This window comes from Trichosurus vulpecula, chromosome 7, assembly GCF_011100635.1.
Source record: "Trichosurus vulpecula isolate mTriVul1 chromosome 7, mTriVul1.pri, whole genome shotgun sequence".
Taxonomy (NCBI): domain Eukaryota; kingdom Metazoa; phylum Chordata; class Mammalia; order Diprotodontia; family Phalangeridae; genus Trichosurus; species Trichosurus vulpecula.
Genome location: NC_050579.1, coordinates 20,787,365 through 20,811,409, shown reverse-complemented (window position 1 = coordinate 20,811,409; position 24,045 = coordinate 20,787,365).

The window sequence follows — 24,045 nt, the reverse complement described above, 5'->3', positions numbered from 1 at the left end:
TGCCAGCCATTCTGTATGTGTCTGGTACGCAATGATGTATGTATAAATTGTTTCTCCCATTAGAATGTAAACTCCTTGAGGGTGGAGGCATTTGCTTTTTTTATGGGGAATAGAGCAGGAACTCAGAAAGACCTGAGTTCAAATTCAGCCTCAGATACTTACCAGCTGTGTGATCCTGGGCAAGTCATTTAACCTCTATTTGCTTCAGGTCCCTCAACTACAAAATGGGGATGATAATAGCACAAACCTGCCAGAGTTTTTGTAAGGGTTAAATGAGATAACAATTGCAAAATGTTTTGCACAGTGCCTGACACATAGTAGGTGCTATGTATATGCTAGCTATTATTATTGTTTAGCAGCAATGCCTGGCGCAAAGTAGGTGCTATATATATGCTAGCTATTATTGTTTAGCAACAATGCCTGGCACATAGTAAGCACTTTACAAATGGTTTTTGATTGATTTGGAGGCAGTTCGGCCATAATGGCTCACAGTAAGGCACCCCTTCTCTGGCGCATACTGTCTGCTTGGCCCTTGGAATGTCATTTAAGCATTTCATGTTCCCAGGGATTTCTCTAAGACTGTATGCTGCAGAAGAGGATCTGGTATGCATTAGCAGAGTGAGATTCCTCCCTAGGCATTCCCTAGCTGGATGTGTGTGTGGGGGGGAAGGACACACACACACAAACACACACACACAGATGTAGAGATGTATATATCTCCTCCAGAAGGTCTTCATTACAGTGCATGAGGAGGCCTTGGAACAGCATATTGCTGTTCAGTCGTTTTCAGTTGTGTCTGACTCGCCATGACCCCATTTGGGGATTTTTTGGCAAAGATACCGGAGTGATTTGCCATTTACTTCTCCAGCTCTTTTGACAGAGCAAGAAACAGGGTTAAGCGACTTGCCCAGGGAAACACAGATAGTCTGAGACTGGATTTGAATTCAGGTTTTCCTGACTCCAGGGGTACTGCACCACCCAGCTACGCATGTATACACATATACACATACATATACATGTTTATATATATGCACATATATACATATGTGTGAGAATATGTGTATCAGCTAATTATCACCCTGAAATTCAGGGGGATCTTGGCTCAGAATGGGTCAGGCGTGAGAAAGGAGGAGGAGGACCCTGGAGAAGGAGGGAAATGGCGGCATCGAGCTCCAGGGAGGGTGGGATGTGCCAGAGAAGAAGAGAAACTCTGAGCTTTGGCCCTTGGGGCTGGTAGGGCAGAAGGAACAGGATCCTTCTTAGCCTGGGCTCCCTTGGGCCAGGGATTGAAGTGAGAAAGGAGCTCAAGAGGAGACTCAAGGTACAGAAACCAAGTCATTCCACTGTGGACTCCAGCAGGTACCATGTTGTTGAAAGGTGGCAATCCCATTGAATTCCTCTGGGCCTTTGTCTATCAAATGGGGATAATAAGCCCTTTCTCAAAGAAGTTTTGAGGTTCATTTAAGATCATTTTAATTTAATTAACACATGGGGTCTGGGCATCTGGGTTTGAATTCCTGGACTTTTACTTGTGTGACCCTGGGCTAGTCATTTCACCTGTCTAGGCCTCAGTTTCCTCATTTGGTGATCTATGAAAGCTGTATTAAGGTGCAGTAGGATAGAATGTTGACTCTGAAGCCCAAGGAGCTGGGTTCTAATCTTACCTCTGTCAGGGATGACCTAGGTGATCTTAGGCAAATCATTTAACCTTTGGGGACCTTACTCTCCTCATCTGTCAAATGATTTCTTTGTGGAGGTGAGGGGCTATGGATGTGGAACACTGCATTTACTGCAAGATGGTGATGTGTTGGTTAGTTTTCTGAACTGTTCTTTGTCCTATTTCTTTTTTACTCTTTTTACAAGAGCTGGCTCTTTGGACAAGAGAGGAATAGGAGAGAGGTTTGGAAAGAAAGGTGATACAAAAACATAAGCTCACTCTCTCTGTGTCTACATATATTTTTTTAAATGAGCAGGCTAGCTCAGACTTGGAAGGCATTGTGGCGCTGGGCACTGGACATGAAGTCACGATGACCTGAGTTCGAATTTCATTTCATAAATTTATTAGCCATGGACAAGTTATTTAATAGCTATCAGCTATGATGACCCCAGGTAAATGACTTAACCACTTCGAGCCTCAGTTTCTTCATCTGCAAAATGAGGGGCTTGAAAAAGAACGAGGGGCTTAAACTGGAAGGCCTCCAAGGTGTCTGCCAGCTCCACAACTAAGACCTGTGATCCTTCGAAAACTTCCTGGCTGTGTAGCTGTGGGCAAATCCCTTCATGTCTCTGGGCTTCGTTGTCTTCATTTGTAAATGACGGTGTTCGATCTGATGACTTAAAAAGTCATCTCTAGAGTTATGATCCCAAGAAGTGTTATCCACATGAAAGGGACTGATTAAAATCACTTTAGTGGGAACATCTCTAACATAGGACTCTCTCCTCCTCTCTTTCCTTCTCCTTCACCTCCCTTTTCTCTCCCTCCTTCTCCCCTGCTCGTCTTCCTCCTCCTCCTTCCCTCCCCTTCCTTTTCCTCTCCTATCTCCTCTGCCCCCTCCTTTCTCTCCTCCTCCTCCCTTTCCTTCTTTTCATCCTCCCTTTCCTTCTCCTCCTCCCCCTTCCCTCTTCCTTTTTCTACCTCCCTCTCCTTTCTCTTCTCCTTATTCTTCCCTTCCTTCTCCTCTTTCTCTTCTCTCTCTTCCCCCCTCCTTCTCTTTCCCTTCCTTCTCCTTCTCTTCTTCCTCCTCCCCATTCTCTCTTCTTTCTTCTCCTCTTCCTGTTAAGTCTACATCAAGAGTTTTGTTGTGGGCTTCTCCATGAGTCTAGGGAACACGCTGCTTGGCTGTTGTTTGATTTACTGGAAGACTTCATTGTCTCCAGCTCTGATGAAGCAGGAGGAGCTCTGTGGCTAGCTGGCTGCTGGTTCTCTCTCCCCTGCCTGCTATTCTGATTTTTAGGTTATTAATATGTTGCCTCCTGCCCCCAGTCCCAACCCCCTGAGTGCAGGGAGCTCCCAGCCAAAGTGTGGGATTGCATTGGTGACTTTGAGAATGCAGGACATCTCTCTGACTCTTGAAGCAGGAAGCTAATGCTGAGCCTGAGCTGCCTGGCCAGGAAATGTGGACCAGGTTGAACACTCCCTTTCTTTGTCATTAACCCTTCCAAAGTGAAGTCCTGGCTCAAGGAGGCCAGGCCATACTAATTAATCAAACATCATCATAATAGCTAGCACTTCATATGTTGAGAAGAGGCTCGTTTGAGCCTCTCAACAACCCTGTGAAGTTGTTCATCCTTCGTTTTTGAAGAGGACCAATGACATCACAGGGTGATGTCTTGACTCATCCTTGAGTTGAATTTAAGTAAGGCAGAGTTGCACAAAGTCACACCCTCACTCTCTTCCAGAGTCATTGAAGTGCAGTGGCAAGACAAAAGTCAGGAGGACTGGCAATGGCGCAGGATGCAGTGGATGACCTTGGCATGTTTGATATCTGACCAAGCTCTAAGTGCTCCGTGATGGCTGCTTCAACCACCTTCATGACCATTGGAACAAATTGTCTTCCTTCACCCATTCACCAGGGGAAGTCTTCATATGTTTGGGGCAGATGTTCGCTTAATTCACTGATGGGTTTGATGCCTATTGGTTATCTTCAACCTGGTTTAGCCCATGTGCAGAGACAGTTTTCCAGGGTGTGGCCACTGCACATGCTACAGCTTCTTGGAGCCACAAGTGGACACCAAAGGTGGGTGAGCAGCCCTCCCACCAGAGGTACTGTTCCTCCTTGAATACCCTTACACCCTGTGATGTAGGCGCTAATTAAAGCACCCATCTTCTAAAAGAGACAACTGAGGCTCAGAAAGGTACAGTGTCACACAGCTGATAAACATCTGGAGGATTTGAATGCAGATCTTTGTTATTTGAAATCCAACAACTAAACCACCTCCCTGACTCCCAAACCCGTTATATTTGATGTATTTAATAAATACTTGTTATTGCGCTTCTTTGAATTTTTCATGAATAGTGTTCTGAGTTTGTCAAGGAATCTGAAGCTGTATGATTTGGACTTGGATGGCTGCTAAGGTCTCTTCCAACTCTCAGATTCTAGAATTCAGAAATTCTGTGACTTGCCTAGGGTCACACAGCCAGTAAGTGTATGAGGCAGGATTTGAACTCAGATCTTCCTGACTCCAGATCTGGTACTCTATCTGCTACAGTTCCTAGCTTCCTTAAGCAATAAATTCTATCACCAAGCATTTATTAAGAACCTACCATGTGCTAGGCACTGGGAATACAAAGAAGGCAGTAAAACCTTCCCTGCCTGCCCTCAACAAGTTCACATTCTGTTGGAGGAGACAACATGTCCATTTTTCAGTATATTCAGAATAGATGCAATATAAATACAAAGTAATTTGGGGAGTGTGGGTACTAGTAGCTGTGGGGCTCAGCCAAGGCTTCATGTGGAAAGTGGCATTTGCACTGGGTTTTGAAGGAAACCAGGGTCCTATAATAATAGCTATGATTTATATAGTGCATCATTTGCAAAATACTATACAAATCTATCCTCCCAACTGTGGTATAGGGACCATTAGCATCCTTGTTTCACAGATGAAGAAACTGAGACTGGGGGATATTACATGAATTGTCTAGGGTCACACAACTAGGAAGTATGTGAGGCTTAATTTGAACTCAGATCTTCCTGACTCCAAGGTCAGTTCTCTATCCAATCCATTGGCCACAAAGTTGCCAGTGTCCTGTGTAACATCCTCTTTACTTCCCCTGAAAAAGTACCCAGGGGCTGGGGTCCCATTATTCTTAAGAATATCTCCATTCAGGAAATCATAGGGTTCCATGCTCTGTGTTGATACAAGAACATCAGAATTGCCTCTCCCACTACCCAGATAATCTCTGCAATCCCTCTAGCAAAGGATTCTTTCTAAAGGCTGGGTGATGCAGTGTGTAGGAGCAGTAACCATTTGTGTGACCTTGGACAAGTTGCTTAAGGTCCTTGGACCCTTAATTTCCTCATCTGTGAAATGGGGGGGGTGGACTAAATGTTCTCTGGGATCTCTTCTATATTGAGAAGCCCATGATCCTTTTTGTCCTCATCCTCCCAGGTTAGACATAGCTCAAACGGATCTGATTTCTTGTCATCCAGGAATTCCTCCAGACCTGCAGGATCCTGTTTTCAGCCTCTTGGGGGAATGAATTCCAGGAGTACACTCTTCACCACATAGAAGGAAGATGGCCTTTCTTTGTCCTAAAATAACCTCTTTCAAGCCTTATATAGGTCCCCCTAGTGTCCCCCTTTGGGATTGGAGGAACTAAGTGTGACTGTAAAGTAGGAACCAGATACTATCCTCTTCTTTAGACCTCTCTGGCACCAGCCCATAGTTTTTCATGTGGTTGACAATAAATGTTTGTTGAATGAATAAATGAGTGAGTGAATATTTGCCCAGAATGTATTTCATGAGTTCATAGACATATGCTCCCATATACCAATCCTTAACCTTGTGTAGTACACCGACAGAAGGGAGGAAGAAAGAGACCTAGTCTTTTTCCTCAGGAACCCCTGGACTTGAAAAAAGACCCATTCCCTATTTTCAGGGAGTCATGAGTATAATGGGTGGGGAGAGGGAGGGAGGGCACAGTTCCTGCCCTCAAGGAGCCCCTGGTGAGGGAAATGACCCCTGTCCTCTGAAAGCCTTGGTCTGATGAGAGGGAAAAGAATCTGAATTAGTCTAAAAATGGGAGAGTAAGGACACCCACACACATGAAATTGAAGGAGACAAGGAAACTGAGGCCACGACAAGGGAAATCATAAATTCAAAGTCACATAAGTAGATATTAGAGCTAGGATTCAAATCCACTTCCTTTGACTGCAGATTCGGTGATCTTGCCCCATACAGCAACAAGTTCAAATGATTTGATTGCAACACCCAGTACCTACTATCAGGTGCTGATGAGATTGGTGAATAAAGGAATGCTCAGGAGGCATTGGAATTATTCAGGGTAGTCTTCCTGGAGGTGGTGCCTTTTGAGTTGGGACTGGGTTTGGAGGAGAAGAGTGGACAGAGCATTTCCAGCTTGCTCAAATGAATTACCCTGAAAACTAGAAGGCCAGAAGGAGCAAGTTCATAGGTTCCAAGTTAGAAGGAACCTTATAAGCCATTTAGTTCAACGGTCTCATGTTACAGATGAGCAAACTGAGACCCAGGGGAATGAAATTATTTGCCCAAGACCACACAGATAGTAAGCATCAGAGGCCAGATTTCAACCCAGATCTTCTGGCTCTGGAACCAAATTTTTCCCCACTGTACCATGCTATATGTATATGTTTTGTTAGTAGTAAATGGGTAGGTGAGTGGATATTTTTCTATTAGAGCTAGGGCATATGAGGACTGAAGACTCATTTGTGGGAAGAGGCCTTGCAGCCCAGGCTGGGGAGTTTGAGAAATAGAAGTTTATTGAGAAATAGATGCTTATCTCATGGACAGGTTAGCTAGGTCTTAGAGTCAATCAAGCAACTCTTTACTGACTACCTGCTCTGGTCCCTAGGCCTCTGCTCAGCTTTTCTATGTGTGTATGAGGGGTGGTGGCAGTGGGGGCAGTGGTATGCAGTCCTAACTTAACAAGGAGTTTATAACTTGTCTGTAGAGACCAGGCATCCACAAACAAAAAAGGTAAGTAATTGTGATAGACTGTCCAGGCTACATGTCTGTTCAGTGGAAACTAAGTAAGTCCAACTCACTCTTGGCCTGGGGGAGGAGGCAGGATTTAAGTCTTTTGGAGGAGAGAGAGATCTCTGTGCATAGGATTAGCGAGAAAAAACTTCCTGAAGGATCTGGACCTTGTTCTGGGCTTTAGAGTTAGCCTAAATCAATCTCTAACTGTTATAAACCAGATGATTTTATAACTCTGTGTTTATTTTCTTGAAAGGAGGGAAGAAGAAAGAAAGGCAGGGAAGGAGTGAGGGGAAATGAATGAAGGGAGGAAGAAGGGAGGGAGGGACAAAAAGAGGAAAGGAAGAAGGAAGGAAGGAAGGAGAAAGGGAGAGAAGGAGGGAAAGAGGGAGGGAGGGAGAGAGGGACAGAAGGAAGCAAGAGATGAAGGAAGGAAGGAGGGAGGGAGGGAAAGAAGGAAGGAGGGAAGGAAGGAAACTCCATCATATCTTGGGGCATCAACATCTAGCCAGTCTTTCACCCGCCCTAAGCTGATGTTCCAGATGGCATTTCCCCGCTCATCATAGCCCCGCCTGAAGCAGACACTAGCCAGGAAACTTGGAGTAGTTGTTCCTCCCAGCCTGCAGGTGGCAACAGAGAGTTCCTTAAGTCACTGGCACCTGGGCCTCTCTGGCAACCTCTGACGGGAGGGGGAGGAAAGAGGAGGTTGAGCTCCATGGTGATGAGCTGTCCAGCATTTCAGCAACCGGAGCCTCATAGAGAGCTGGAGGAGGAGAAGGAGGGCACAGAACTGGGCGGGGGAGAAGAGGCAAGGAAAAGGGGGACAAGGCACTGGGCGGGGAGGCAAGTCTGTAGGGCTGGGGGAGGCAGGTGAAGAAGAGGATAAAGAGGAGGAGGAAGATCCAGGCATCAGCCCTCAAGCCCTGGAGAGAGGGTGGGGAAGCCTGCAGGAAGGTAAGGAGCCAAGGGCTGGGGAGGGCCAGAGGGGAATGGGGGACGTCGGGAAACATCTCCTAGTAGCCCAGGAAAGAAGGAAGGATGGTTCGTGTCTGGAGCTGGCCTGGCCTGGGGCTAGGGAATAGTGTTTCTTTCTTGCTAAGCATTTTTCATCTCCTTCTGCAGGGCAGGGTATTTACTCTGGAGCCAGAGGAGGAGGAGAAGGAAGAGGAGGAGGAGGTAGTGGTGGTAGGAGAGGAAGGGGGAAGGATTATTGGTCTGGGCAGTGTTGTGAGTGTGTCTGTGTGTTTGTGTAAGGTGGGGGTGAAGAGACTCTCTCCCCCATAGACAAGAGGCAGCTGGGGGGTGTCTGCTCTGAAGCGAGTGTGGGCTAGAAAATTTCCAGTGTGTATGTTTGTTTAGTGGAGAAGTGGATGAGTGTGTATATCAGTCTCCAAGACCCTGACTAAGGACATAGGTGAATCTCTTGTGGGTTAATTCAATTGGGGGAGGGGCGTACATGGGGCAGCAGGAATGAGGACACTTGAAAAGTTCCCTGGGTAACCCCCACCCTGCCAACCAGAAGTACCCCCAAGATTTTCTCTCTCTCTGTCTCTCTCTCTCTGTCTCTCCTCCCTCTGTCTCTCCTCCTTCTCCCTCTCATTCACACACACGCAAGCACACCACAAACACATAAATAATGGGGGTACTCAGCCCTTCTTCCTTCAAGATAAGCAAAAAACTTCTCTGGAGGTGGTGAGTTTGAATGAGGGACCATTTAGTGGATCTTTATACCTCTGGAGGATTCAGGAGGACACTGAGGACTCCTGCCCCACATGGTTGGGCCAATGCATCTGGATGACCATGGTGGCTGACTGACTCTGGAGTCACAGAGTGCAGGGGATGCTGAGTGGGCAGTCTGGGAAGACAGACAAAAGCTGCTTCTTTGCTAGCTTTGGTAATGCTACCATCCCCAAGTAAAGGCAAGAGGGAAGAGGCTTTGGTACAGCAGCTCCTCTTCTAAGGTCTTCTCACTGCCCTTCTTAACAGATAGGAGCTGGGATTGGAAGGGCTGCATTATATACCATCCCATATACCATCCCCAGGCAGAGGCAGTGGGGGGTTTGGAAGGGATAGATATGTCTCATACCCCCTTTAATAGAGGGGAGGTGATCCAAGGGTTCTTATTATCCTGCTACCAAGGCGATGGAGCTGCATATGGATCCAGCATCTGGAACCCAGGCATAAGAGAAATGTGCTGCTAATAGAGGGTGGGGATGAGAAGAAAGGCAGGAGCTCCAGCCAGGATTCCATAGTGCTCCCTGGGCTCCTTTCTGGATGACTTTACATTCCTTCATCTCTTTCTATCATTGCTGGTATAGCTTCTTGGGGGACAGAGGCCCCAGGGGCATGAGGCACTGTCCAGATGCCTCTCCAGGCTATAGACCCCACCACTAACCAACAACTTTGCACTGTCCCCCAAATAATTCTTTCTCACCAAGTTGATCCTTCTTTCTCCAAACCCCATCCTCTGCTCTCTCATTCACCCCTTTCATCTCTCCCTCCCACCATCTCAGCTCTCTGTGACTCCTTGAGTATTTCAGGGAAAGAGAACAGGCAGAGTTTTGGGTGAAGGCGGGGATGGGAGTAGAGGAGCTCTTCTCCCAGAGGCATCTTGAGGTCAAAGACCCAGAAGAGCTCCCAACTGCTTCCCCACCAGAAACTGGAGCCAGGCAGACTGGCAAACAAGACTTAAGCGAGCATGCATTTTTCAATTTTCTTAACCTTGTTTTTTGCTCAGGGTCCTGTTAATGGGTGAGGCATGTGGTGGAGACAAGGAGAAGAGGGTATTTTTCTTGCAGAGCAACTGTGTGGGGTGGGGTTGGATTTTAAGTAAAAAAAGTGTTGAACAAGAGGTTGACTGTGGTAGAATGAGCTTAAAAGAGAATTTGAGGATGCTCCTTCTTTCTCCAGAGTAGATAAATACTAACCTATTGTCTTCCACTGGGAGCAGAAGAATGAGCTTAATAATTTTAAAGGTCCCTTCTGTCCCTGAAACCCAATGATGCCCATTTTACAGATGGACACTGTTAGGTATATTGATGTATGATTAGAGAGTGGGAAGAAAAGGGGAAAGATAAATTCTCCAAGGTCATTGGAAGTATTGGGAGAGGAGGAAGAGAAACTGAAAATTGAGCCAGGTTGAAATACCTTCCCAAGAGCCAGCTAGACATAGATCCAGGATTCCCCAACCCACACACACACAAAACTCAAATGTCAGAGATGGGGTTCTAGGTTTAGAGAACTGTATGCCCCCTGCCTTGTCTTTCCTTTCTCTTGCCTCCCCCATCTGTCAGCCTCTCAACACCCAGCTGACCTCAGCAAGGGAACTACTGCTATTTCCCTCCTGGGGAGAGGGAATTGGCTCATTCCCTGAGATCGGGACAGTGTTAAAAATAGCTGCCAGTATGGCTGTATCTGGATCCTCTCTCTCTCTCTCTCTCTCTCTCTCTCTCTCTCTCTCTCTCTCTCTCTCTCTCTTTCCCTCTCTACCTCTTTCCTCCTTTGTTGACTTCCCAGGCCCCTAGTGAGTATCAACAATGTCAGAGTACTGTACTTTCTTCTCCTCACACCATCACAAAGATTGAACTCCAGGGGCAGTATGGTGGAGTGGAAAAGAGTTTGGCTCTGCTGCTACTTGTATGACCTTGGACAAGTAATTTCCCTTCTTCTGATCTTCCGTTCTCCCCCCCCCCCCATATAAATCACTTTGATACCTTGCAAAATCTCTGATTTCACAGGTCTGGGTAGTCCTCTCATCAGTACTTATCCAACCTTCTCCTAAACTCTTGTTTAGGGTTGCCATGTCCAGGCTATTCCTCCCCTGGTAGTCAGCCACGTGATCATGAGCTTTGTGTTTAGTTAGGTGGATACTCAGATGACAGACACACTCTGTCACTGGGCTTGACTTGAAACTTTCTCAGTTTAGCAGGATCTGCTAGAGATTGTACCCTGCAAGTACTGGCTTCAAGAACCCAGGGTCACCTCTGTCCATAATGAGATATCACAGGAAGACTTTAGTGGAAGAACTATAAAATGGACATAAATAATACCCACCCTGCTTACTTCTCCCAGATATTGTAAGGATCATAAAATGCCAGAGCTGAAAAGGACCTTGGAGACTATTAAATCTGACCCCTTCATTTTTATAATGAAGAAAACCATGACCCAATGACTTGCCCAGATCAGATGAGAGAATGGATAGAAAAGCATGTTGGAAAGTTGAATTGCTCTGTGCTTTGCTGACTCTGCCTCCTTGGTTTTTTACAGCCAGACAGCCGGAATCTTTTCTATTCAGGCTCTGAGGGAAAAAATTGATAATTTGATGAGCCCAGTGGAGAGTGAGGGTACATGCTACTAACTGTTATTGATGGGAAAAACTGAGTTTTCAAGCAGAGTGGAGTTGTTAGGGCTGAGTACTTCCCTCTAGCCAGTGGCATCAGGACCATGCCTGGCTTCTCCTAAGCCTAGAATCCTGCCCTGTGCCATTCAACTTTGATAATAGCCTCTCCCAGTCCTTTGGAGAATAAGACGATTGAAATTTTCTTCCAAGTCAGCATGAGGCAGCTGTGAATGTCTTGGTGTACACATTTTGGACTCCCATTTTAGGGCCATGTCATTCCAGCCACACCCTCAATGTGGCCTGGATTTGTAATCTTTTCTCCATGACCTCTACTCCTTCCTCTGCTTTTTTCTCTTCACCAGGACACTAGTTGATGATGTGGCTGACCCTTTCCCGTTCAGTCACTCATCAAGTCAAACCCTCCTTTCCATTACATTTCCAGTTTTCTGGTGATGAGTCCCAATGCAATAGATGAGAAATGGCACAGTGGGTCCTGTGCTGAAAGTGGAAGGGCAGTGTGTGTGCCTTCCACAAGAGAAACTAGATAGATGTTTACTCAATGGAATTGAACAAGGGTCATGAGGAGAGACCATTCTCCTTCTGAAGAATCACTTCCCAGGAAGACCTTGGGATTCCTGAGGTCTAGCATAGGGATGACATCAGTACTCCAAGGTACCAATGATTATTGGGTCCAATGAATATGAGCCCTGAAGGAGCTCTTCTGTGAACATCTTGTCCAGCCCCCTGCCTCAGGTCACATCTGTGCACAAAGTAGGAGATTCTAACCTTGAGTTCAAATAGCTTAGAGCCCTCTGAGATTTCCTACTTCCTGTCCTCTAAGGAGAATTTCCAGAACCACACAGAAGAAAGCAAGGGGACGTGATGGTGGCAAGACTTCAGGAAACCAATCTGGCAGATTCTCTCTTCCTGTGGGGAGGAGGGGAGACACTGTTTCAAACAAACTAAACTGCAAGCTCTGAGCCACATCTCTAGCTACCTGAATGACCCACTGACAGCACAGGCTCAAAGAGGAGACAGTGTGACATAAGAATGTTAGATCACAAGCAGATGATCTGGATTCCAATCCTGCCTCTGCTCCCTTTACTATCTGTGTGAACTTTAAGCATCACTTTGTCACTCTGGGCCTTAGTCATCTTAGAATGATTGATTTGGACTTTGTGTTTGTTGTTCAGTTGTGTCTGAGTCTTCTTGACCCCTTTTGGGGGTTTTATTAGCAAAGATAGTGCAGTGTTTTGCTGTTTCCTTCTCCAGCTCATTTTACAGATGAAGAAACTGAGGCAAATGGGGTTAAGTTGCTTGCCCGGGATCACATAGCTAGTAAGCATCTCATGCTGGATTTGAACTCAGGTCTTCCTGACTCAGGGTCAGGAACTCTATCCACTATACCGCCTCACTGCCTGTGAGTGGAACTAGATCTCACAAGGACCCTTCCAGCTCTAACTCTCATGATTCTATAATCACAGTATGTCTCAAATTGAACTCCATCATCTCCTCCCATACCTGACCCTCCTCTCAGCCTCTCTCTGTGTGTTGAGGATCCTCCCACTCACCCAAGCTTAGAACTCAGTCATCTCTTTCTCTTTTCTCTCACTCTTCCTCACATCCAATCAGATGCCAAGTCCTATTATTTCTATCTCTGCAACATCTCTTTCATCCATCCCCTCCTTTCCGTTCACCCAGGCACCATCTTAGTTCAGACTGCTCTCCTTTTAGCTGGTGTCCATGCTTCCAGTCTTTTCTCTCTTCATGCCATCCTTCACTGAATTGCCAAGATACAAGGTCTGACCATGTCACACCCCTCTTCAGTGGCTCCCCAATGCCTCAGGATGAAACAAAAATCATTTTTGATGTTTTATGGATATCTTTTGTTTTTTCTCATCATCTTTGTTTCTAAATATAGTCCTGTCCCTTCCCAATAAGTCATCAGTTATAACAAAAGAAAGAGAGATATTCTGCAAAAACTAAGAACTTATCAATCTGACAGTATGTATAATGTTTTGCACCCTTAGTTACCCACCTCTGTAAAGATTGGGGGTGGGGTATAAATAATCACATAAAATATTACATTCTTCTTTGAGGCTAAGGTTGGTTGTTATAATTACATAGTTTTCAGTTTGTTGTTACATTGTTGTAGTCATTGTGCATATTGTTTCCCTACTTGTGCTTTTTCTCTGCATCTGTTCAAGTATATCTTCCCTTGATTCTTTGAAGTCTTCACATTCATTGGGCAAAGCACAAATTCTCTGCTCCTGGCTCCTAAAATGCTGCATAGACTGGCTCCCATCTATCTTTCTGGGCTTATTCCATGGCACTTACTTCCTTTCCAATACTCTGGCCACAATGAGTTCAATCTTATCTGGCACCCTCCTGCCTCTGTGCTTTCTCAGATCATCTAGGGTGCCGGGAGTGAACATTTTTCAAAGTTCCTCATCTTGGAATGCCTAATCTTCTTCAAGGTTCAGCTCAAGTTATATGTTCTTCATAAAGGACATATGGACCTTCATGGACCCTGGTCCAGCCACCTAGAAGTGATCCACCGTTCTTTCCTGGGATCTCCTGAGCCACTCTGGTGGACTGCTGCTAAAGGTTTCATCGTTTTTTGATTCGCATCAAAGATATATCTAGGTGCCTATTTTATCTCTGCACTAATTTATAAACTCTCTGAAGTCAAGACCTATGTTCTTTTTTTAATTTTTATATATCCCAAGGCCAACCCCAGGGCTTTACACAAAGTAACCACTGAATAAATATATTTTGGATGAACAAAGGACAGCAGGATCCTCTTGAGGGAGTGGCTGGTGTGGCTCTGACTAGAGGCTAAGTATAACTGGACTGCCCTTGAGCCTAGGGGCTTTGAAAATTCATGTAAGGATTTCTTCGAGTCCTCCATTATTTAAGGAAAAGCAACTTTGAATTCTCACATTCCTGGAGTAGGGGACTCAGTGCCAGGGGTGAAGGTTCAGTGATAAGGATGGGGGCTGAGTCTCTGGAATAAAGAATAAGGATGGGGGATGGGAGTGCTCAGCACCAGAAATGGAAACTCTGTTCTAGGGATGAGGGTTTGGTTCTGGGGATAGGAGCTCATTGATAGAGATGAAAGTTCAGCATTTAAGATGGGCTTGGTGACAGCAATGAAGGTTCAGTACTAGGGATGGGTACAAGGCTGGAGGCTCAGTGTCAGGGATATGGATTCACTTCTAAGGATGAGGGTCCAGGGTCAGGAATAAAGATTCAGAAACATGGGCTGTCTTCTAAGAGCAAGGAAGTCCTAGCATCTCTGGTTTTCATCAGTTTGGCAAAAGGAGAGGAAAAAGACAGCAGGAAAGCTTTCTCTGAAATTGCCAGTGTCTGATCCTTCATTCCTGTAATGAGGGAGCCAAGAGCTCAGTGTTGGGAATGGGGCATCATGATATGAGAGGAATTTAGAGTCTGAAGACCTAGATCTGAATCACGGATCTGCCATGTTATATTTGTGTGATCTTGGGCAAGGACCTTAACTTCTCTAGATCCTCAGCTTCCCCACCTATAAGATTAGGAGGAGGGTGGACTCTAAGATTTTCAAGGTCTCTTCCAGCTGCATAACAGAGGTGCAGTGCTAGAGATAAGGTTTAGTGTTGAGGATTGAGGCAGGACTGGAAATTCTATATCAAGGATATGGATCTAATGATGGGGATGAGGGCTCAATGTTAGGAACAAGGGCTCAGTTCAATGATGAGAGACTCAGTGACAAGAATGATTCTGTGCTGGTAATAGGAGCTCAGTGATGGAGATGAGGGCTCAGTGCTAGGAATTTGGGGCTCAGTGACATAAATGAGGTCTAAGTGCTGGGAATGGGGGCTCAGTGATAGAAATGAGGGCAAGATTCTGGGAATGGGAGGGGGCTTAGTGAGAAATGGGAATTTAGGGCTCAGAGATAGAAATGAGGTATCTGCTGAAGGACAGAGGCTCAGCACCATGGAGAGCTCAGGAACAAATGGAAACCCCTCAATTGAGTTTTTCCTAGCTGACAGTAGGATTTCCAGTTTGAAAAGAAAAATGCAATATAGTGGAGAGGACACCAAATTTGGAGTCAAAATACCTGGGTTCAAATCCTGGCTTTTACATTGACTCATCATGTGTCTTTAGGCAAGTCTTTTCATAATAGGGTTTGGGTTTTTTTTTTTTTGTAAAATGAGAGAAGTGGTCTAGGTGATCTCTAGAGGCCTTTCCAATGCTAAATACTCTCTGGTGTTTAGAAAGTAATTCCTGGCCTCAGCCAGTTGTCTTGAAAGATATCATTCCCTTGCTTACAAAAGGAACCAAGTAAGAGGTTATAGATAGTTCAGTGTACCTGATGTCCATCACTGAGCTCACAGTTCAGAGCCATTCAGCTAACCAGAGAAGATGTCTTCACACCAGAAGGGGGATGAATAACAGTCTTATTGTTTCTTCACATAATGGAGTCAACTCTCAATTATCTACAACAAGGGATAGGGCAGAAGAAGTAATAAAGCCAGAATAATCCCAATCAGTAGTAATCCAAGTATCATTTCTACTTGTCTTTGGATGGTCCAATGGGAAGATGCATAATCAAACAAAGTAGATTTGAATGTTGGATTAAACTTTTACTATGTGACCTTAGAAAAGACACTTCTAGGTTAGTTTTTCCTCTGTGAAATGAAAGTCTTGGACCTATTGGTCTATACAGTCTTTTCCTTCTTTAAATCTTGTGCTTCTTTGAGATGGGAGTGTAGGGCAATAGAAAGAACATGGCATTGGGAGTCAGAAGACCCAGATTTGATTCATAAGCCCCTGGTTTTTATATGCTTGGCAAAAACAGGGAAGGAAGACAGCAGGAGAACCCTCTCTTTCTGAAGTCTTCAGTGCCTGTTCCTTGACTCTTGTAACAACGGGAAGAGAACAGGTTCCTGGGGAGACCAGATCCCAGGGTTGAGGGTCCAGTGACTCAAGCCCCTGTCAGTCTCTTGTTTCTGACAAAAGGTACAGAGGACTGGGTCTCTAGCTTTACCTTGGGATGAGAACAATCAGTCATTATATCATAGAATCTTAGCTCATACATGTAGGACTGGAGTAGCCATAAGAGGCCATCTACTCCAAACCCCTTATTTTACAGATGAGGCAAATGAGGCCCAGAGAGGTTAAGTGACTTGCTGAGGGTCGTACAGGAGACTGTCAGTCAGCTAACAGCCACATGTTAAGTATTTGCTCTGTGCCAGGGGTTGTGGCAGAGTCAGGATTGAACCCAGATCCTCTGACTCTAAAGCCAATGTCCTTCCCATCATACCATACTGGGACCCTAACATGGGGACCAGGACTCCAGAGTCCTAAGCCCAGAAGCCCCCCAGCTAGAATGTTGGGCACTTTGTCCCTTGATATCCCCATATTCCTCTTTCTCACCTATTTTGAATGGCTTTGGGAGGGGGAACATCCATCGAGAGGAGGGGGCCAGTGACAATGTTGGTTCATATTTGGGCTCTTGGCGCAGCCTTCTGGCTCCAGGGCTTCCCTGCCAGAGCCAGCCCTGGGCCTCCTCTGAGCACTGCTGATGCTCTGCAATAAGGGCCCAGAGCCAGGCTAGGCTTCCTCCTCTCGAGCCAGCCCTCAAGCCTGATTCTGTGTGGCTGCTCACTGCAGACTCTGCTCTGCAGGCTGCCAGGGTGGGAACAGCTCTCTTTGGGAATGCTTCAGGGGATGTTTCAGTAGGGATAGAGAGCAGAATGGCCAGTGGCTCTCTGAGCCTGGAGTTGGAGGAGGTTTTCAACCCCCTGGCACCTGCTGGCAGCAGCTCCCTCATGCCCCTACTCCCACACTGAGCCTTCAAGCTGTTTTCCTGTGCTATGTTCCCACCCCTGACACTACGCTCCCCAGTGAAACCCATCCCCAACACTGACCTCCTATCCTTGACACTGAGCCCTCATTCCTATCACTGAACTCCCATCCATGAAAATGAGACCCATCGCCAGCATAAAGTCCCCTGAGTAAACTCTTATCTCTGAAAAGGAGCCCTTAACTTGACATTGAGCCCTTTTCCCTGTCCCTGAACTCCCATTCACAGCACCAAGACACATGTCCAGCATTGGTCCCCTGGCGCTGGCACTAAGCCCTCATCTCCTGTTCTGAATCTTCATCTCTGACACTGAACTCCCACCCACAGCACTGAGACATAGGCCCAGTATTGGCTCCCGTCCCTGATACGTAGTCTTTCATACCCCTGGAGCTAGTGACATTTCAAAGTGATTTCCCTGGTGTGCACATCAGTGTGAGCACCTATGTATGTGAGTAGATGTATGAATATGCGTGTGTGAATGAGTGTGATTATGTACATGGGAGTTATGTGAAGGAGTGTCTATATGTCAGCTGGGGGAGAGAGTTTGGGCTGTGGGCATTGAGACCTTGGAGTCTCAATGATAGATAGATTCTGGTGTGTGGAGGAATGGTGCTGTGAGCATCAGAGACCATCATGTTGTGGGGAGGGGGAGGACAGGGGTCTTTAGAAGGATGAATCACTAGGTAGATGGATTGAAATTAAAATGATTCTCTCTTACACTCCCCACTTCACACCTCTCCCCATTTGCCCATGTTTTGCTCTTCCAATGGCCTCATCCTGTAATGTCTGGGAAGGACAAGGGAGGCAGCTCAGGAGTTATAGAGATAGTAATAGAGATGTGGGCTTAGGGTTAGGAATTCAGAGAGCTAAGGGAAGGAGGGAGAAAGGGAGAAAGAGAAGGAGGGAGAGAGAAGGAAGGAGGGAGAGGGAAGCAGGGAGAGAGAGAGAAGCAGGAAGGGAGAGGGAAGGAGGGAGGGAGAGAAAGAAAGGGATGGAGGGAGAGGGAAGGAGGGAGGGAGAAGGAAGGAGGGAGGGAAAGGGAAGGAAAGCAGAGAGAGAGAGAGAGAGAGAGAGAGAGAGAGAGAGAGAGATGGACCTCGATTAAACAAGCTCCTTAATTAAATAAGACAATAATTGTTATTATTAATGAAAATAACTAACATGTGTATAATCCATTAGGGTTTGCAGAACACTTTCCATATATTACCTCATATGCATGTCACAATAATCCTGAGAGGCAGGTGCTTTTACTATCTCTATTTTACAGATAAGGAAACTGAGTCTCAGAGCTGTGAAGTGACTTGCGCAGGGTCATACAGATAGCAAATGTATGAAGAAGGATTCAAACTTAGGGCTTCCTGACTGTGGGTCCACTCCTGGATCCACTCCACCGACGCACCTACAATAAGACATGAAGGCTGGACTGGCTTGCACAGGGGTGGGGGTGATGTGAGGTTCACACATTCCAAGTTGTACTGTTTCTGCCAAATCCTCGTGGGGCTATATGCTAGCAGCTGGGCCTGAGCAGTGTTCTCCTTCCTCTTCACCCCCCCCCCATTTTTCTTGTTGTTCCATCTTCCCAAATCTTCCCTCCAACTAGCATTTCCCATTCCCTGCTCCTCTTCCTCTCATCTTTCCTTCTCTTTCATAGAACATTTGTTAAATGCCTACTGTGCGCAGTCAATGGGAGAGATATGAAACTTGGATGGTAATAACCATTTAACTTTTTCATGTTCCCTAAGTATACAGAGTAACCTTCCTCACAACAACCCTGTGACATAGTAGCTCAAGAATTATTCTATCCACCTTACAGATGAGAAGTTGAGGAACTGGCCCATTAGCACACAGCTAGTGGATGGCTGAGTTGAGATTTGAACCCAAATATAATCATTCCCTCTGTGGAGCTTACAGTCTAGTACCAGGCTAGGACACAAACATTGTAAAATATAGCACTATATTCAATCAGTCAGCAGGTATTGAAAGGGCTTGCTATGTGCAGGCACAGTGCTAGGTACTAGAGATCCAAAGACAGAAGTCCATGGTTGCAAGAAGCCTATGTTCTAATGGGGGAGACAGCTGTACATATAGTGGTCTATTTTGTTGTTATACAGTCATGTGTGACTCTTCATGACCCTACTTGGGGTTTTCTTGGCAAAGATACTGGAGTGGTTTGCTATTTCCTTCTCCAGCTCTTTTGACAAGTGAGGAAACTGAGGTAAGCAGGGTTAAGTGATTTGCCCAGAGTCACACTGCTAGTAAGTAACTGAAGCTGGATTTGACCTCAAGTCTTCCTGACTCCAGGTCTGGCATTCAATCCATTGTGCCATCTAGCTACCCAACATAGTGGTCTATATGAGAAGTATAAGGTAATCTTAGAGGGGAAGGTGCTAGCATGTGTGTGTGTGTGTGTGTGTGTGTGTGTGTGTGTGTGTGTGTGTGTGTGTAGCGGGGCAAGTGGTGCAAAAGCATGGAGGAGGAGGATAGAGCTTCCTGTGTAAGGAATGGGAGAAGGTCAATCTGACTGGACTGTGGAGTGTGTAGAGTGAAGTCAGAGGGGAAGGTCATTAAGTGATCTAATGTCTAAGTGATCTAAGACTTCAGTCCTCTCTTTTCTTGGCTCTTTTACCCTTCTGATAGCCAATGAATGTCCAGCCAGGCAGCAGATGCTCCTGTGAACTTTCTCCCCCAGTTTTTCTCCCTTCCTGGCTCACCTCCCTCTTTCCCTGATTCCTTCTGCCTTTCCTCTTTGACAATCCTTGTTCCCAGTTGTCTTGAGATTTAGGGCTTAAGTCCTTCCCTTGCCTTGGGCCATCACTGAGTGACAACCTGGAGTATGCCTCCTCCTATTCAGGTCGCACTGTGAGTAATAGTTTGGGCCAGGGTGTATTTGGTGACCTGGCCATTAGAGAATGGAGTTCTGTAGGATATAGTATTTAGGACTCAGCATTGTGTGTGAGATGGAGCAACATCTGAGCTTTAAAGGCGAATGTCCCTGCCAAGCATCGAATCCTTTCTGGGTCCCCTCTGCCCCTAGGGGACTAATTTTGTGCTCAGCAAAGTCAAACTCATTTGAATATCAGCTTGAGCCAGGGTAGGCTCTGGAGAGAAAATCTTGAACAAAATCGCACAGTGCATTCATAGAAAGAACATGGGATTTAGAGCTAGGAGGGGCCTCAGAGAACCTCCTCACTCTACAAAGGAGGCTAAGGGAGAGGAAGGAAGTGCCTGCTTCTCCAAGGTCATGTGGACAGTAAAGGCAGAATCAGTTTTCAAACTCAGGTCCTCCTTCTCCAAATCCATCGCTCTTTTTCACAACAGTAGCCAAAGCCAAGTCCAAATGATATCTGGATTGTTACTGTTTGTCTCAACATATCCCCCACCCACTCCCTTGGTGGGGATAATTAAGAATTAACTAGATCCAGAATATTGGATCTCAGGATCAGAGCTGTAGTTCTAGGAGAGACATTAGAGATCAAATAGTCTAATCTCCTCACATTACAGAAGAGGAAACTGAGGCCCAGAGAGGGGAAGTAATATGGCCAAGGCCAGACAGATAACAAATGTCAGAGACAGGATTTGAACCCAGGTCATCTGTCTTCAAATTCAGCCAACACGCTTTCTGCCACATAGGTACTCCACTAAGTGTCAAGATAGGCGTGACCTTTGAGTCATGTGCTCAGTCACCAGGATGGGCATCATTGAACCAGCCATATGCTTTCTCCCCTGAATCTCTTTAGGGGCAAAAGCATGAAGTATGTGTGACAAGTGGCTGAGGTCAGACAAGTCTCTCTCATTTCCTAGATGAGCCTCAGTTATCCCATCTGAGGAGGCTGAACAAAATGGCCTCTCAGCTTCTTCCCAGCTCCAAATCTCTGAGCATCATTGGGTTAGCCCATGGCAAGGCTAGCTGTTCCCGTGAGGGCAGCCATAGTCCATGGCTTTGATGGCTTAGCTCTGAGTGCTATCTACTGAACTGAACTTCAACTCCCTTCCTCTGCCCAGTGACCAGGAGCAGGTTTCAAGTTCATGCAGACACATCTAGTCTTAAGTTTAAAGCCGTAATGTCTGGGCGATGTAGGAAAGGCAGCTGAGGGCATTCTATCATTCATAGTATTATAAATGTCAAGCTGTGACAAGTTTAAAAAATCTAGAGCTAGAAGGGACTTCAGAAATCATCTAGTCCAACCGTTTCATTTTTACATGTGGGGAAACTGAGGCCAGAGAGCAGAAGTTAGATGATTAGTAAAACAGTATGAAGCAGTGCCCTATCCCCAATCCAGGCCCCCTGATTGAATGCTGAGTGTTCTTTCCACTATGACACAGGCTTAATAAGCTCCCATGTTTGCCTAACCCTGACCTAGGCATATTTTTGAGGAGTCATAAGGAGATTTGAACCTTGTTCTCAAGGAGTGCCCATTCTGGCTGGGGAGATAGGACTCATGTATAGGAAACTTAAAAGCAAGTGCTAGATTGCAGGGTACAGACAGTAATGCTTACAAGTCAGAGGCAGGGGAGCTGTCATTATGGGCAGGAGGGATTAGAGAAGATATCCTAGAATGCAATTTCCTTGAGGACAAGGACACCTGTATCTCCCCAGCACCTAGAACAGTGCTTAGTACACAATAAGTGCTTAATAAATGTTTGTTGATTGATTGGTTGAAAGAGGTGAGACTTGACCTGGAGCCTTGAAGGGTGACTAGGCTTTGCACAACCCCAGAGGTGAGAAATGAAGGCAATCCAGGTGGAAGAAACTTCATGAATAAAGACAGAAGGACCAGAATGATCCTGGCATAGATACCAAGTAGGAAGGAGACTGACCTGGGTGGTGTGGAAGGTGTGTTTGGGGAATGAGGAAGGAGTGAAATTGAATACATAGGGTGGGCCCAGCAATGACCACTGGGTTTGGAGGAAGCCCCTTCAGCTGCCATTGAGTGACACTTCCCCTCTACCTCTCCACTCCTTCCTCCTACCACCTTGTGTGGACCCCCTGCTTCAGCCAAATATGTCACTGTTCATACTCAGATCCCTCCAACTTCCCAGCCTCTGTAGTTTTGCGCATGCTGTTCCCTCCTGCAATGCTCTTTCTCCCTTATCAACCCCCTACCCATCCTTCAAGGCCCAACTTCATTACCCTAAGGCCTTGCCTATTCCCTCCAGGTAAAAAGGCCCTCCTCCTCCCTCTGGACTCCCAAACCACCACCAATACCTCCCTTAGGCTGCTTAGGTAGTCTGCCTTGGATTCCACTTATCTGTGTTCCTGGCTTATCCCTCAAGTTGAAAGCTCCTTGAGGGCAGAGTCTATAACTAAGTCATCTTTGTATATCCCCAACAGGGTCTAGCACAGGGCCTGGAACATCATAGATGCTTAGTCAATGGCGCTTTTGTTTGCTGAATCCATCTAGAAACCAGGTCTTAGGATCATGGAATTACATGTTTCGAGTTGGACAGACCCCTGAAGCCAACTAGTCCAACCCATATTTGAACAACAATCCCAAGTCCCAGATGGAGGTGACCTTTGAGACAAGCTGTTCTAAGCCTCTCTTTTTTTTACAGGTAGGGAAACTGAGACCCAGAGAGGTTCATAGGATCATAGATCTAGAATAAAACTAGAAGGGACTCTAGAGCTGTGTAGCCCAACCCCCACACAAGTGGTAAACATCTAATGAAGGATTTGAACCCACGCCCTTTGACCCTAGCATGAGTGATCTTCCCACTCCACCCCCTTGACATTTTCTACCAGTTTTCTGGTCAGGCTGAGGTTGAACCTTAGCTAAGGTCTTCTTCATCTGGAGCAGGGGAATAGCATGAGGCTGGAAATGACTCATATTTCTTAGATCATGAGTGGAGGCCTAGTCACCAGGGCCTTGCCCTTCTAAAAAGCTGGGTGTAGTGTGGGGGCTGCAGATGTCTTCCTGGCAGTGGGGGTGATGCCAGCTGCAGGCACAGGGCTAGCACATGACACAGACATTGGCTGTGGAATCAGAGAAGCCACAGAATGTTAGGGCTGGAAGGAGCCTTCTTGTTCAGCTCCCTCATTTTACCAAGAAGGAAATCTGAGGCCACGAAGGAGAAATAGCTTAGTCAAGGTCACACAACTTGGGGGTTGCTGGGTTGGCATGAGAGCCCAGGACTCCTAGCCCACTATACTTTGCTGCATCTCACTTGTTCCACCAATGATAGGGCTTGAAGGTCTCACATGGTCAGTGCTGAGCCTTGAATCTTTCCAGGTATGAGTGTGGGGGAAGGGCACAACAAGAGATCAGAAGAGAGAAGCCACTAACTGGGGTCTGGAGCCAGTTACATCCTGTAAGGTAGTGTTATTCAGTGGTCAGAGTTAGGCTGCTGGGTCTTGTCTTGGCTCTGTCAGTCACAGTGTCAGTGGCTTAATGTCTTGGACCTCAGTGTCATCTTCTGTGAAAGGAGTTGAAGGGAAGAGGAACCTAGATTACTCGATCTCTGAGGAGGACAGGGTTTTTAAGTTGGAGGAGACTTTAGAAATTGCCCCTAGACCAACACTTTTATTTTTTGGTTGAGGAAACTGAGACCCAGAAAGGTGAATTCACTTTCCCCAAGGCCATCCAGGAAATAAATGAGAGTCAGAATTTGAACCCAGGTCCTTGGATTCAACATTCAGTTCTCCTAAGTTCCTTTCAGCTCTGACATTCTCTTTTATGACACAGAAAATGATTTTTTTTATTAATTCTATTTGAATATCTAATCAAGAGTCAGATTTGCTTACAGAAAGTCCCTGAGGTGTTGCCTGAAACAGAAGGGAAGTTGGGGGGAATCCAAGCTCTTTCTGATCTCCAGATCCATCAGCCCATCGGGGCCTCTGCCATCAGCTATATTAGGTCAGTTGGGGGGAAATGCTGGTCAGGTTGTGTGCTGGGGAGGTGGGGGTGGGCAGCCACAGCTTTGACATTCCTGCCCTTAGCAGGGTCTCTCTGACCCCTCGGTCACCATGTGAAATGAGAGGAACAAGGGCAACTAGGAATGCCTAACTTGAGGACCATATATGGACCAAGAAGAGTCTGATGAATGTGAACCCTCCAAAGGATTCACTTGTGACCATCATTGGTCCAGAGGTTTGGATCTGGAGGGGACCTCAGAGGTTATCTAGTCTAGCCCCATTGTTTTACAGATGGGGAAACTGAGGCATAGTTAAATTTACTTGTCCAGGGTC